Here is a 16,605-nt window from a genome sequence, read left to right on the forward strand (position 1 = left end):
TCCCAGGGATGGACTCAGCAGCTCCACCCAGCTCCATTGCTATAAATGGCAATTGGACTGAAGGGAATTAGAGCAGGCAGTGAACTGAGCAAAGGCAGGTTCATCCACAGCTGACATTTTTACTGCTGGGTATGAAGTTCCTAAAATGAAGAATGACCTTGAGCAACTTTCTGCTGCTTCATTTGGGAGGCAGGCTGATCTCTGCAAGGAGGGCTTGCTGCAGTGGAGATGCTGATGGCCTGACCAGGCTGGAGCCTCTTGGTTTGGGGATCAGAGGAGGGACTGCAGCTGAACAAACACTCCACCTTGGGAAATGTGCTGACAAGTTTGCCAAAAAAACTGTTGTTTCATCAGGCAGCTTTGGAAATGGCTGCTGATAAGTGTGTTCTTCATCTTCCTGCTGCCTGGCTGGAAAAGGTTAGAGCTCAGAGGAAAGTATAAGCACTTGACAACCAGGGAAAGTGGTATTTTAAGGTGGCATTTGTCTTGTGCCACTCTACGTCTACAGTTAGGCCACACTGTAGATGTAAACCTCTGTACTGACCACCAATTGTGAGTAAGTGGGGTGTGGAAAGGCATTTCTGGAACTTCATTCTTATCTCTGTAAACCAAACAGAACAGATTGATTCCCTACAAGCTGCTGTTCTTCACCACTGATTGGAACTGGTAATTACAGTGCCTAGGTTACATATGGATGCCTGTACTTTTACAGGAGTCCCACTGTGGGTCTGGTCTGCCTCTGAGCTAAGCCATCAGCATCTGAAACGCTTCGGTGACTGTAGTTATTCCGCCAAGTGAAAAGGGTAAAACTTCAGAAAGTCTATGGGATTCCTCGAGGATAAATTAATTCACTATATAATGAATGATGTATGGGTAATAGTAATACAAGTGTTAACAGTAATAATAGTGTTCATTAGCTTTATGTTGTGGGAGAAGTCACAGAAGAACAGCCTTAGGAGTTTGTTTAATGTTTATTCAGTGCAAGATTTGAATGGAGAATTTTAATGAAAATAGCCTTCTGTGGAATAATAAACATAAAATTACATTTAACAGATGCTTCTTTATTTTCTCAGTATCTATCTACAAGTATTATTGGGTGTTCGTATCCATCTTTATCAATGCATATCTTGTATATAGGGAAGCCAGGGTCATGCATCTCACTCACTGTATCAATCCTGCAAGGTACTGAGTGCTTCTACATGACCCAGAGCTGTATTAGAAAGCACTACTAAGGCAAAAGTATGCAAAACATGCTTGCAGACATGTCTACGAAGGCTGGAGCTTCATGTGTTCTTGAATACTGAGATTCACCTTCACTAACTTATCTCTTGGAGATAGAACTCTAAGGAAAATACCAAGTGTCATAAAGCCGACTTGTAAGAATATTGTTAACAGTGACAGCATTATAGATGCCTTTAAAATCAGTGTCTTCTTTTAGAAATGTACTGAGTTTTCAGCTTGGCCCCTTAAAAGTAGCTCTCATAGCTGAGGATATTTATTCTGTTGCATTTCTTGAATGGGATGCAGCTGTTGAATTCTTCAGATCTGAGTAAAGTATTTAAAGGCTTTATTTATATTGTGTGTTTTTCTGTTCTCCTCTGGTTCTGAACAAATAGCCGCAACTTCAGTTGATGGAAATTATCCTACTGTAGCATCTCCCCAGCGCAAACAGCTCTTGTAGCTGGCCCCTGGGGATTCAGGGAACAAAGAGTACATCTAAAGCAATCAAATAAAATTCATCTGCATCCCGTTAGGAGCTCCTTGCAGTGATACTGAAGCGTAGGAAGCTCTGTAATCCTTTGTATTTCAAAATACAGGCTTATGGCTTGAGTTTCCCTTGAGTAAACCTTACTATTATTAATGAGGTGTGTAAAATATTCTCCTTTGGATTACTAATGGGCATAATATGGATAAGAACTTTTTAGCTCTTGTAAACCTCAAAGTGAATTTTGCCTTTATCTTAACAGAAATCTTTGACAGTAGGCTGAAATGCTGATGTTTTGATATTAGTGTAGTGTAAAAGCTCCAAAGCGATATGCTGTGCTGCTCTGCGTATGTACGATGAGGAGCTCTTTGTATTACAATAATATGGGGCCCAGCAACAAACCTAATTTTTCAAGCAGTTGTTGATTTTACAAGGATATTGCAGTGAAAGCTCTTTAACTTCCTGTGTTTGCCTGCCTTTTTTAACAGGAGCCTCATCCTGTCTCTTAAAGCTCATACTGCTGGTTGCTTCATTTTTTCAAAGCACTTTCCTCACTCTGTAATGAAAAGTAAAACTTGAAAGAGGTTTGTGTGGATCCTTCAACTGACTAATGTGTATTTAAATTACAGGTTTAATAAGGTTGATAAGAGGAGATGAACAGCTGCTGTGGCCACTCAACATGGGCAGATTAAAATAATTGGGTTGGGGATGTCTATTAGATTGCCATTAAGAAATTTAAATAGGAGTAGAGAGCATTTGGCAGTCCTCAACAAAAGCTTCTGAGGGGAGAGAGGAGAGTGGTTAAGGAGAGATAGTGGCAATGTTTTGTGTTGTTCATTCATCTAAAAATAGGCCTTTGGTCTGCATCTGAGCTTGTTTGTTTGTCTTTCATTTGGAGACTGTAGATGGAGGCTTGCCTTTTTGGAGCTTGAGGACCAGGCCCTTTGCTATAAGCTTCACTGATGCCCCAGTGCCAGATTTCAGAAGCGGACTCTGGGGCTGTGTCTGTTGGTGAGGTTTGGTGCATGGCAGCTGCTGACAGCCTCCCTGGAGTCCCTACCTGTGGTGAGGGCTGAAAGAGGCCTTTGCTGTGCCCTCTTCTCACTGAGTGCTCTTTCAAGATCTAGCGTGTAATTTTCCAAAACATGCTTTGAATCCATAGTTCTGTGTATGTGCTGCTTTTGCCAATGGGAGATGTAAACATGCCCAAAGAAGGGAGTTTGCCTTGTGATTCAACCAGGAGCAGACGATGGCCTGCAACTGCCCCTCTGCCCAGCGCTGCTACTCACAGCATGTGGGTTGTTAGGCCTCTATCGAGGGAAAAGACGCTATACCACTTATATAAAAGCAGAGTTGTGAATTGAGTTTTTCATACTCAGAGTATGTTTGACCGGCTTCAGAAGTCTGAAACAGAGATAAAATAGCGTGCGCTCCTCATGTGCTCCTCGGAGGTGGCAGTAGTATGGGCATGCCTGACCAAACCCCACTTCGGTTACTTTGGGGTTGGGAGTGCTCCTCTTCCCTCTCTCTGTCAGTTTACCAGTGTCCCTGCAGCTCCTCACAGTGCTTTCTTTTTCTAGAAACAGAGATGCTGCTTCAAATTCTCTCTTAATTTATCACACGATATAGGCTTTTATTAGATCCTAATATGACTTGTCAGAGCACTCATGTTATCTCTTTTGGAGTCATCAGTTCCTGCTAACAGCACTTAAAAGCATGAGATTAAAAAAAAGAAAAATGAGTTAATATGTTAATTGATTTGTCTTGCTTTCTGCATTTTAGAGTCTGTGGGACACACGCAGACGGTCTCTGGAGCATATGGGATGTTTTGTGGCTACAGGACCAGACGGCTCGTATATAATTATAAGTGCCTTATTTGCATATGCAACTTGCTACCACTTCTATATTTTCACAGGTCTTAGGAACGCATTAAGTGAAAAGCTAAGTGAGGTTGTTGTACTTCTGATACTTATTTTTATTTTTGAATGAACTGTATCACCAGAGCTTAGTGCATCTAACCTTGCATGACTGTGAATGCCTAGTTTATCTCTGGGGCTCCCCAAAATAATTCAAAGGAATCCAAGAAAGATTGAAATAGCATTTTTCAATTGCTTTTTTTGAAAATACAAAGATAGCGTTTTTATTTAAAATAGCACTGCCGTGTCCCCTGGAAGTTACACTGCATGTTTTTGATGCCCCAGGATCTATGTGATGAGTTGTAAGGGACATTCATCTCTGGCAGTGCAGTGCTGTCCTTTGAGGTGAGGGAAGGGCTCTGTCATGAGAACCCTGCTCAGGGTGGGAAAGGTAGTGGAGCATCCGAGGCACTGGAATTGCAGCTCCCATGAGACACACCAGCGGGTTTTTGAGTGAAAACATCTTTCTTAGCTGCAGACTTCTTTGAACTTTTTCACCAAGCCATCAGTTTTTCCACAGAAAACATATTCTTCGTGACTGTTTTTTAAGACAGAATCCCTATTTTCCACTGAAAAAAAAGATTTTTGGTCAATTATATTTCTGAACCTATTTTTGACAGTCCCATGAGGTGTTTGTGGACAGCATTGGTTACTGGTGTAACAAGAGATCAGCCAGAGGAATTCTTGGCTGCCTGCTAATTTAGTTCTCCTAATCTCACCCCAGAGGGGTGTAGGTTCCTTGGAATTTTGCATAATTAAGAAGCGCATTAAAAGTTACATAGAACTTGTCTGTGAATGTTGAATTTACAGTATCAGAATCAGTTGATCAGTTTCTTAATGAAGAGACCTTACCTCAGGGTCAGTTGTAAGTTTTAAAAAGAATATTTTTGAGTCCCCTGGGAAGAAATTAAACCAAAGTAAACAGAATAACTTTATTTTCTTCAATTTTTTGATGATCAGTTATGTTTTACATAGCCTCTCTATATACTGTGAACATTCTGTATTTTTAACATTACATTCCACCCTGAGTAGCAATTTTTTTTTAATAGAAAGCTGTGTATTACTGAAAAGAGTATTTTGAAATGGAAAAAAGAAAATTCCCCAGGTACTCTGGGAGCTAATACAAATGTATTAATGATGTAAAAATAAGTCTAGGTGTAGTCTGTGTGCCAAAAAGGACCCTTCATATTTCTGGAAACAGCATTATTAGTGACTGAATAATCTGAAGAAACTTGATTTAAAGCAGAACTCAACATATATCACTGGATTCCTCCATTTCTGAGCAGGAAACCCTTGCTGTCAATGCATAGTTCCAATTAATATTAACCAATAGATTTTTTTACCGAGGTAAAGGAACATAACCGTGTCTGTAGCTCATAAACACAAGGGGGAAGGCCTAACTGGATTCTTCACTCCCACTTTATTTTGTCTTCCTGCAGACACTGGGAATGTTTTAGACTGCTTATTTGCAGAGCATGAAAGTGGTAGTTCCTTCTTCATAGGGCTCAAGTGAGTGAGTTTCTGAATGAGTATATCTCCATTTCTAGTTATGCAAATACCAATTTTTTTTCGTTAGAGGAAATTCAAAGAATAACAACACAGGACATAAGGGCTGAAGAAACTTGGTTTTGGAAAGATGTCAAGTGGTACAGCATGATTTTGAGATGACCAGCAGGAGGCTGATCTCTGGCTACAGCATTTTGAAAGGGAGAGATAAATTTAGCTTCAGTGTCCTTGGTGTATGTTGAGATGTAAGCACAACCACTGACAGTACTTGTCTGACAAGATTATTCACTAGGACAACTTTTCTTTGGAAGTCTTGTGTGGTGCTTTGCTCCATGGTGACACCCTGGCTGTTCTTAGCACTGCTCTGCCATAGATAGTGTAAAAAGGCTGGAAATTAAGGTGAGGAGCTACGTGGTTTGAGGATGTGATGTCTAATATAAGAGGCACTGAAAGTGCTGAGGTGTGTGCTTTGACTTCTGTGGGCTTTGGTAAGTCTTTGAAATTAGAGACGTGTGATGCGCGCATGTGGTAGTAGCAGGCAGTACTGGTGGCTGCTGTGTCCAGCCAGGTATGTCCAGCACATGCTTCTGACCCGTGGGTGCTGGCTGCCTCACTCAGGCAGATCGTAGCTGCTCAGCCCATCTAGATGTAGCAGTAAACAAAGCATCTGGGTAGACTGCTGGGAAAAAATTACATGGTCTCCCTCACCATCACCTGTGGCTTCTCTTCAGTGAGCAATCCTGAGGGAGTCCCAAGCTGTACAGACTGAGAAACTTATCACTCTGCATGCTTATTTGGTGAAAAGCCAGGTAGTGTGGAACTGCAGTTGAAGTCATTGGTGATTCAGTGTTTGTTTTTCACAAATTGCCTACGCTTCCAGCCCACGCACTATAGATGACAGTGTTGTATATGCGGACTGTGAACATGACAGACATTATTTATGAGGCAGTGCCTTCATCAAGGTTTTTTTTTTTCCTATCAAATTGTGTAAAATAATCTCTGCATTGCTCTTGTCAAAATGGTGTTATAAATATAGCTCGTTTACTTGTTTGAGCAGAAAGTTTTTAAAGGTGTTTAAAAAAACTGCAAACTGGCTGTATGAGAAGGTCAGACAGAAAACACCAAGTGCAGTTCGCTGTGCTCCAAGGAATAGCTGCAGCTGCTTCCAGCATTCTTTCAGCTATTCCTAATAGGGAAAGCTTGCGCAGTTATAATCAGTTTTGAGTTTGTACAGCCATGTGGAAGAGGGATTTTTGAGGGGAGACATGCCCCTTCCTAACCACTCCTCATACTTGCTCAAAACATTTTCTCTGAAATAAGAAGTGGGGAAGTCAGCTGGAGCTTGCCTGCCTCTGATGCACAGGCGCTGCGTGACACAGATCTCAGCTGTGCTGGACTCCCAGCTTTCTTCCACACAGAGAAAACAAAGAGATCCAATTTTCTCCCTAAGATTCATGACCATATGAGCCTCCGGAAGACAAAGGTATATGAGGAGTCATAGCTGCTTCAGCTGGGCTCTTTCTTGGACACTCAGTGCACAGTTTCAGGACAACTATTTTACGAAAATAAGGAGGAGGTCAACCTCATAATTCAGATCTGGTTTGTTCAAGTACTGAAGGACGCTGAAGACACAAGAGAACTTAGTTAATGGGTAAGAAAACTGAACAATTGTAAACATGATGTGGTAGAGGTAAGTGGGATGGAGAACATATGCTGAATGTGGTGTTCATGGTGATTTCTGGTTGTGCTTTTTTTTTGGTGCTTCAGTGAGGTTTGAATAAAATAGAATGGCTTTTCCTCTGGGGAAAAGACTGGCACTGCCTACCACTTGCCAGGCTCTGGAGGTATATTAGCACATGGAGAACCCTCAAATAATGTTGGAGACTAATTTCATTACCTTGCATATTTTCATAGGTAGACCGAGAGGAATGAAACTATGGAAGGAGAAGTGACATTACTTTTTCAAAACAAACTGCATAATTAGGCAGATTTGTATTTGACTGTCTTCATCAAGTGCTGCCTTGCTTTGAAGTCCGTAATGCTTGCTACGTTTATCGTGCTCTGTATTCTGCCTTTGTGAAGACTGTAACCCAGGCAGCTGCAATAAAACATACTGGGGAGAAAGGCTTCTCGAAAGCTGATGGGTTGACAGTTACAGCTGCTGTTCAGTTACAGTTAGGTTCAGTTTGGCAAATAACAGTTTCTGTAAGCATTAGGTTTTATGGACTTGACTGCAGTGTTACCGGGTTTCTAAGTTTTGGTTAGCTGTGCTGAGCTGAGTGGAGAATAAGAGCTGTTCATCTTCTGGCTCAGTCCGTGAGGAGCTTGTAACTCTAGCAATTGTTTCTGTTTTTCATAACAGTGGGAACTTTATGGGCTATTTTTCCCTCTCTCTGTCCAAAATAAATGTGCTGCTTAAAAACAAAGACAGAAATTGCAGTCTTTGGCAGGCACTTGGTGTGAACTTGGGGTACCTCAGGCTGGAGGGGCAGTTTACAGAATGCACCTTTCTGAGAACTGATGTTGCACCACAGTGGCTTTATCTGTGTAGATCCATTTTACATTTCTTGCTTTGGAAGTCCACATTTTTAACAAGCTTCCACGTTGACAGATAATAATGCATCAATATGCTTTTTATTTGTCTTTCCAGGTATGTACACCTATCCATCAGTCTGATTTGTAGCTGTGTATTCACTCAGAGCAATTTGTATAGGTCCAGTTTAACATTTTAGACTCTTGAATGATACTTATTTTAATAGCAAATCAGCAGATGCATCTGTGCAACCACAGTGTTTTTTTGTAAGAAATGATGCAGCAGTGCTTCTTGAAAAGCTGAGGTAGTGACCTTGGCTGTGCACTGCAAGAAGAGCACATGCACCATTTCAGTACACAGAAAACAGGAAAAGAATGACGCTGATTAAAATTAATGACAGTGCTAGTGAGTGCAAATTCACCTCTTTGTATTCGCAATATTTTCCTAATTATTAGACTTTCCAAATTTTCTGTATTTTCTGAACTTTTCTGTAGAGAATTGACTGTGCAGGGTCTTTAAGAGAGCAATAGGAACAGCAGAACAGCTGCTAATATGGGTGGGGATTTGATATCTCTTATATTAAAAACAAACAACCAAACACAATGCCAGTAAACAGGTGTAGATTGCCAGAGCATCTCAGCTGACCTGGTGGTGCAGACCTCTGCTAGGGTGCCTGATATGGGTGTGTAGGACAGGGTAGGGTTTGCATGTGTAAACACAGAGAAAGTGTGAAGTCATTATATTGCAAATGAGCAAAGCCACCCAATCTAATTGCTTACTTTCTACATGTTTGAAATGTGCTTGTCCTTGCCTCCAAGACATACACATATTGTGTCACTAGCACCTGAAGTGGTGTTAATAACACAAACTCAAAGTCATTGCTCAAAGAAAACTTATGTAAGAGGAGGGCTCATACAATGCTTTTATTTCAGCACAGGCTAAAAGCCGACACAGTAGCTAATTGTGCCGTAATAACCTGAATAACCAGAACCATTTTTGAACTGGAAGTGGGTATTTCACTTGCACGTGGAGACAAACTTCAGTGAAATAATATCCTCTCCGTAAGCAGCAGTGCATGTTGAGGGTAGGCCCTGCTGGATGTCCCCACTCCAGCTCTGAGAGGCATCAGTTCACCTGCTGTGCTTAGCAAGTCGTTCTGGAGGGACACAGCAGCCTCTATCATGGGTACGTATGGAAGTGGGAGTAGATATGGGAGCAGTCAGCAGCTTCCTGACAAGGGATGGGATGAGGGTGAAGCCTGGGTCTAGTTTGTGCTCTAATCCAGTTGGCTCAGCCTTGGTCCTGATATACCTCTCTGCTGTAGCTCAATAACCGAGAACTCTCACTCTTGTGCTTCTAAAGGCAAATATTTGGAGATGGCTTGCATTTTTTTCCCCTTGACTTATGTCAACCTCCGCACCTCTCCTTTCAGTAGTAGTATGGCTTTCCAACCGGAGCTGGTATGTAGGTAACTTGAGCGGCTGTTCTGCGTGCAACAAATTTCATTTTCCTTAGACCAAGAAATCCTTTCCGTAAGTAACGTCGGAGTTTATAGAAAATTGTAATTTGGACCACTTGAAACAATCCAAATGGGGTTTTGTATTGAATTAAAGGCTTTGCTATTGTTAGTCAAATCCCAGTCCTTGGAGTCTTGAAATTAATTATTTTATTTTTCTTCATAATGAGATTCTAGCTGTACACTCAAGTCAGATAATGTGATCTCTGTGTATCTTAAAAGCTCAAAATCCAGAAGGTAAACTAAAATACTTGTATATTTATAGATCTTGTATACAATACTTGGTATGATTTTTTGAATCATTTGGAAATGATAGTGTGTGCTCTCTCATGCACATTGTTTCTTTCAAATAGTAAGTTAGGATTTTTTTTTCTTTTTTACTGAATATAATAGAAATAGATGCCACTCCTGGTCTGTTAAAAGCATTTGCTGCAGTCAAATTAATCCTTGTTACTGAATCCAGGAATTGCTAACTTATGTGCTATACTAGCTGCGATCCCAGCAGTTTTCATAGAATCACTAAGGTTGAAAAAAGACCTCTAACACCATCTAGTCCAGCCGCCTACCCTGCTTCAGAGGGGCATCATTGTATTGCTTCAGGATGAATAAAGCTTCAAATAGGACTTACTTATGCTTATATTTGTTTAGTCTAGGTTGTTTAAATGTATTTCCCATATAGTTAAGCCTTATATTTTCATATGTTTAACATCAACCTCGTTAGGATTAGGAGAAAGGGCAGTATTTGACATGTTTAGTAAGAGCTTAACAGAATGCTGGTCAAGCATTGGAATGGGCTGCCCAGAGCAGTGGTGAAGTCCCTGCCTCTAGAAGTATTCAAGAAACATGAATGAGACACTGAGGAACATGGTTTAGCTGTGGGATTCTGTAGGTCTGGTTGATGATTGACTTGATAATCTTGGAGATCTTTTCCAATCTAAATGATTCCTTATATGCTTCTGTGAGTATGGTATGAATGGAAATTCTACAGTGCACTGGTGTGTGCAGCACATCCTCTGGCTTCCAAGTCTACAGAATCGAGCCAAGACTGTCCTCCAGACTGAGCCCATCTACTTATTGATTTGAGACAGAGGTAAACACAGACAGAGCCTATGGCTTGTTGTTTTGCTTCCTATGCGAGTGAACACTGAGCCGGAACATGTTCGTGTTGGTAGCAGGGGCTGGAACAAGGTCTATTTAAGGTATCTTTGCCACTAAAAATAATATTCATGGAGCTATTGTATCTGATTTGGGGTCAGCTGCCATTAGCTTGCAGAGTTCACGTTATTTCTGGTCAAGCAGGAAACTGTTTTTACACTTGAGAAATAAATTGCAGCAACCTGTCAAAAAACAATATGAGAACTGATGAAAGGAATGAATTTTACTACCTTAATCAGCATAGGCTGTCCCAGATCTCTTGTGGTGAGACTGCTGAAAATACTATGGGTTTTTTTTTTTTGTATAGACAATTACTTTGGTCTCAGGCTGTATAGTTGCTGCAGCTTGTTACAGCACACATGTGACAACTCACAACCAACAGCAAAGCACAATATGGCTTAATTCTCTTTTATTGACAAAAATACACGGAAAGATGTTCACACGAAGTCCACCTTCTAAATGGTCCACCTTCTAAACTACATTTAGAGTTTTTTTAAGGTGCTCTTGTCTCCGTTTTGGCACCTCCACAAAAGTATTCAGACTCTTTTGTTTCTAATTGTTGTGCTTCTGGATACATTCCTCCAAAGGCATTGATGTCCAGTGAAGCAAGGCATTCTGAAAATCTGATCGTGTTGTTTTTTTGATGCATTTTACTGGAGATTGGTGTTCTGCATAGATAAAAAGTTTGGTACAGAGAGGATGTGTTAGGGATGAATATTTTGCTAGACAATACCTTTTTTACTTCAGTCACATATATTAATGTCAGAAGAGGAATGAAATGCGTCTCCATTATACAGCAAGTTTTTTTTAAAGAGAATGCTATTAACTATTCTAAACATGAAACAGTATCCTGAGGCATTTGGAGAACTTAGAGAGGTTGATCCTAGAAGAACAGGAAATATTTTCCCCTTTATTTTAACAATTTTAATACTGCTGTGAAAACACGCTTATTCTTCCGCTCCCTGTTTATCCTTAGACTAAAGTTAGAAGGGCTTTTTTTTTTTCCTTTTCCTTTTTTTTTTTTTTTTTTTTAAACTCCCTGATAAATGGAAATTACCATTGTGGTATTTTGAACCATGTTTCTTTACCTGGGCACAGGCCTGTGCTGTCTCCCATCATTAAATATTTCTGCTGGTGATGTGCATTCTGCCTGTCCTGTGGGGAATACCAGCCTGCCAGCACTGTAGGGGTTGCTTGCTGTGCAGAGCACTGGTCCCGAGTGTCCTGTTTTCCAGCTGACAGTCCACAGCCCTGGGAATAAGGCAGGATGCAGCACAGAATGAGGAAGTGGCTCTCCTTAGCAATGCCATGGTTATGTTAAACGCCATTAAATAGCTTTGATACCTACAGCACTGCTTAGTGAAGTGTGATCTTTTGCCAAAACGAATAGCTTTTTCTGTACATGCATTATTTAGTATGTGTAAGTATAATAGAGCTTGAGATAAGCTAATTTTCATGCAAGGCTCCAAAATGCTACCCAAGATCATCAGGCTGTACTTAGTCTCTTCCTAGTGGAGACATTAATAATTTTTCCACTGATGTCAAGGGGAACAGGATGTCAGCCTAGATAATGACGCTAATGAAGTCAGACTTTCTTAATGAAGATTAATTGTCGAGGGCTCCGTGCTTTGTATGTCTGCCTTTGAAGGCCTCAGTATCACACAGTAAGTCTTGTGCTCCTTCATACTTCATTATGTATTTAGAGATGCCATTTTGGTAATCTGAAAGGCACGTCTCCTTTTGTCATACCAGCAGTCCCTTGGAGATAGCTGTTCTGGGATCATAGCTGTAATGGGATCTGGAAAGACGTACACTACCTGCCTTTGGAGAATCATCTGGAGATGGGTTGGCAGAAAGAATGAGGTCGTTGCACACCCATACCATCCGGGTGTTTTCCAACTCTTGATTAATCCAAAGATGGCTTTAGTAAAGGACTAGGCATTTGGTCCTTAACTGCACGTAATGCTGGATACTTTCTGTAGTTTATTACCCCTTCTCCTTCCTTCATGCCCTGCCAGGAGCTCTGCTTTGTACCCTGGCTTTAGATGAAGGAGTTGCAATGAAAGGCTGTCAGATTCGAGCAGCTTCCCATCAACATCGACTGTAGGGAAGTGAGGAAGAGAGAGATTGTATGTACAGACATCCAAATAGAGCTGGGAGGAATTGAACTGTCAAAATCTGGGGGTTTGTGGCAGAGGAGTGTGAAAGTGATTTTAGAGAGAGTTGAAATGAATTACCAGTGTAAGTGAAAGGCTCATAATGTAGTAATTACACACAGTTTCATGAAGCTTAGGGAAGTAATAAAGTGAATAAAATTAAGATATTTTTGCCATATTGCAATATGATGTTCCTGTGTGTGAACTCCTTTATGGTGGAGATGTATCTAGCTATAAACACATGGTTAAGTATTGCTAAGGTAAAAGAAAAACAAGCATCATTGGTTTTAATCTTAGTGGTTTCAAATGGGTTTCAGCAAAAGACTAATGAAAAGTAGACAGCTAATCTGATAATGGTATTTACCTAAATGAGTACAGACTAAAGTCATTAACACTGGTAATAATGCAGTAAGATAAAAATTGCTTTCTACATCTTGCATTAAAATATTGTATTTTCTAAAACTGCCATGTATGAGGGGTTCCTGTTTCCTACTCTGTACACGGTCCACATTGCTCACGAAGGCTTAAAGCTCCTTAGTAGTCAACAGAGGTAATGGCCAATGTGTTTGTTATCTACGTTCAGGATTCCTTGCAGTATTTGTCAGCCCATTTCTATACTGTACAAAGGATAGGAGAACAAGACTTTGCAACAACACAACTGAAAAACTATGTTTTGGAGGCTCAGGGGAAAGATGTCAAGTAGATGAGAGCAGCCTACAGATGCCTAAGAGTAATTTAAAAGCACAGTGTTTCTGAAGTCAAGATGTACCGTTTGGGTTTATTTCAGAGCCACTGGACACCCAACCCCTAAAGAAAACATTTGTAAAAATATCAGTAAAACTGCAGTCTGTATCTTGTTAAAAAGTGCTTATGACATTGGACAAGAAATATGGGAAAAGTGGACAGATTTTTCAAAGGCACAAGATGCAGTTAATCATTCATCTCCTCTGCTGAGTCATCTGCTCTGGTATTTTAGTTACATGCCTGATAAGTGAACTGCTCAATTCTGAGGAGGAAAGATGTTAGATGTTAATGGGAGAGCCAGGGAGAAAAATGTGAATGTGAGGGAAAAAGAAGTGACTGGTTGGCAGAAGAAACTGGAAAAGGCTTTTAGTCTGGTTAAGGTTTCATAAAAGTCGATTATGAAAGCACCCTCACAATTAGCAGTTTGCGCCTGTCAGGCCGATCACTTTATCCTAGAGCAGTATTTCTGTTTACAGTCTAGTCTGCTGTTTATTTTTCTTCTTGCTGAAGGATCCACTTGCAGATCATGTTCTAATTAGTCCTACAGTCTAAACAGAAAAAAAAAAAACTGTGTATGTATGTCTGAACACATATGGAGGGCATAGACTTCAAAAAAAAAATCCCCTGACTTGGTGCTTAAAAATCTTCTGCTCCTCTTAAGCTTCTGCAAGAAGCTATGTCAGGCTATTAGTTAAAGGATGATGATGAAGTGTGCCTCCTCAGAGAGAGAAACAGAAAATGTTCTCTGTGTCACAATTGGGATTTTTGTAAGTCCACTTGTACCCCTTCCCAAAGGTATCTTGACTTTTCTGGACCTCTCCCAAGCCTGACTGATGTTGCAGAAATTTGCTTGCTGTATGTAAAAATTCCTCAATGCATTAGAAGGGAGGTGAAGCTTTTAAGTTACTTTCTGTCCCACAAAGCATAAGAATCTATGAATAGATTAAGATGTAAAATATTGTACTTTGGCTCATAGAAGACTGATATTTACTTGCCAAATAAAACAGAATTTTTCAAGGAAACATTTCTTCAGCCTCTGCTTTAGCAGATTAGGAGATTGCACTGGCCCTAACACATGATCTTCCAAAAATATTTCAGTTAATTACTCATGTGTTCCATTAGCATAGTAAAACCCTATGTTAATGTGACCTAGCAGAGATTTTATCAAACACATTGAGTATAAAAGAAGAATGCCTTATGTAGTGCACAGAAACTGGGCAGAGTGATTCCAAATTCTTTATTGCTCCTTAACAATCTGTCGTGGAGTTCGAGGATGCATCCAGCCATTTTTAGCCAACAAAGGCCAAGCTGGTGAGTGCCAGAGGTGTTTGGGGAGCTTACAGACTGACAGAATGAAAATCTTGGTTGAGAGGAGCAATCTTCATCTGGTATGAGACTTTCTTCTTTCGCTTGGTTGTAAACCTTTGACATGTTAATTTTTATTTATTTATTTATTTTAAAAAGAGAGATGAGGGGCAGCCATATTAAGGTAAAATTAGCTTGGGTAGAATTCCTCAGCCAGTGCTGAGCTGGCTGATTTGCTCATATAAAACAGCAGAGCTCTGCAGAGAGGCTTCCTATGGCCTCAAAAACAGAATATTGATGCCAGTAAACGTTGTCTCTTGGAGTTAACACAGTGTGTTATTGGCTGGGTTCAACAGCTGAGCTGTGGCATTGCAGTGGTACAGGTTTCTAACTGCAGTTACAAAGCTAGCTCTGAGGTGAGGCAGAGGGTGCAGCTACTTCGAGTTAGATTTGCCCATGATAACTTTTATCCAAAAAAGAGCAATAATTCAGGTGTCCATGCAAAATTCCGGTTAAGGAGTCTGTATTTAACTTGTGGTATTTCCTAAAAGCCCCATATACCTCCTTGGTTTTTGTGCTCTACAGGAAACAGGATATGTTCTAAAAAGTTTCCAGTCTTAATAAGCTGTTACCTCATAATTTTCTATTTTTCATGCCTTCACTTTTCAAAATTAAAACATCTCAGTTATGCCTACCATAATAAATGTCTATTCATGGTCTATCCTTCTAACTTTTGTTTATGAAAATGCTCATCTAAGAGAAATAGATAAGATAAAATCCAGAAAAATCTACCCCGAAGGCCTGTAGTTCTCTCTTTTTACCATCTTGACTGTAGAACATTTCGTATATGATATATTCATGAGGATTGAGTTGCATATTTCAGTACTTGTAAATTTTTTTCTTCTGTATTATCACGATTGGAAAGGAATTAGTTTCTTGGTATACATTGTCTGACGTTGGATTCTGGTCTTGATCACTTTTAACTATAAATGACAATGACTTTTAAAAAAATGTAAACATTTACTTGCAGTTTTGCAAAACAGGTTTATATGAATCTTTCTGCTTTGGTTTCACTTGAGTTAAGCTAGTCAGCTTGGTTTACATCACCTTGCAAACCTTTATTTTGAGACTACTAAATCTAGCTATTCAACAGCGAAGCAGTGGAAGAGCAAGAAAAGAACAGGCAAAAACCAAATTCCAGTGGTCAAATACTGGACTAGTGCAAAAGTTCGCATATGTGATACATTTAAATATATGAAAATATTGAGCGTAGTACATTCATTTATCATATAGATACACTGTTGTTCAGATCAAGGTGACAGCATCATCTATTATGATTGCCTAACGACTTGCAAAAAAATTTTTTGAAAATAAAAGCTTCTTGAGAACTCAGACATATTTCATGGGTTGCAAGAAAAGGTCTTCACTGCATTGTTCCTTTCAGGTACATTGCTAGATGGTGCTGCATGTTTGTGATGTTCTTGTCTCTCATACATGCAAATGCACATGCAGTCATTGATATGTACATATATATATAGATGTGTTGTCAAATATCATATGGAAACACATGCACAAGATGTTTCCATGCAACAGGATGCAGAGCAGCTGAATAAAGTCAGATTTTTCTGATCTTTGTAATAAGGAGTGTCAGCCAATGTCTTTTAAAGTCATCTGGCATCCTTTGACTCCAGATGTGTGTGCAGAATGAGTGAAATATAAGTGGTGGTGAAAAACAAGCATGCAGTGAAGGTACAGATGTTGAAGTTTAAACTAAAAATAGGTACTTACAAATGAGAATGAAGTTTGTTATTTGAAAGCTTACCATGTAGCGCTTAAGGACAGGCTGGTGGGTTAGACTTTACACCTCAGCTGATGTAAAACAGAGTTCTTCCATTATCTACATCAACATCAAGTTATACTTACTGACAAGTTTGATTTTTTTTAATACAGTTAGAGTGAAAAACAAATTCTTCTTTTTCTCCTTGTAGAAAAATGTGTTCTTTGATGATGCTTTGATGAATTCTGAAATTTGTGTTTCAAGTTAGTTGTTAGTCTTTCAGCTTCTCTAT

The 16,605-nt window shown here is 39.9% G+C and overlaps 1 protein-coding gene across 4 annotated transcripts in view; it reads left to right on the plus strand.

The window, feature by feature from the left end:
- ARHGAP6 (Rho GTPase activating protein 6) overlaps positions 1-16,605 on the plus strand; it is a 304,111-nt gene that overhangs the window by 228,752 nt on the left and 58,754 nt on the right. The window contains exon 1 of one of the 4 annotated variants that reach the window (XM_021410648.1): positions 6,315-6,778. The exons of the other annotated variants lie outside the window; for them this stretch is intronic. The gene's annotated coding sequence lies outside the window, so the exon portion shown is untranslated. Of the gene's footprint in view, positions 1-6,314; positions 6,779-16,605 lie in introns of those variants that run through there. 4 annotated transcript variants of the gene reach the window in all.

The sequence above is a fragment of the Numida meleagris genome, chromosome 1, assembly GCF_002078875.1.
Source record: "Numida meleagris isolate 19003 breed g44 Domestic line chromosome 1, NumMel1.0, whole genome shotgun sequence".
In the NCBI taxonomy this organism is placed as follows: Eukaryota; Metazoa; Chordata; class Aves; order Galliformes; family Numididae; genus Numida; species Numida meleagris.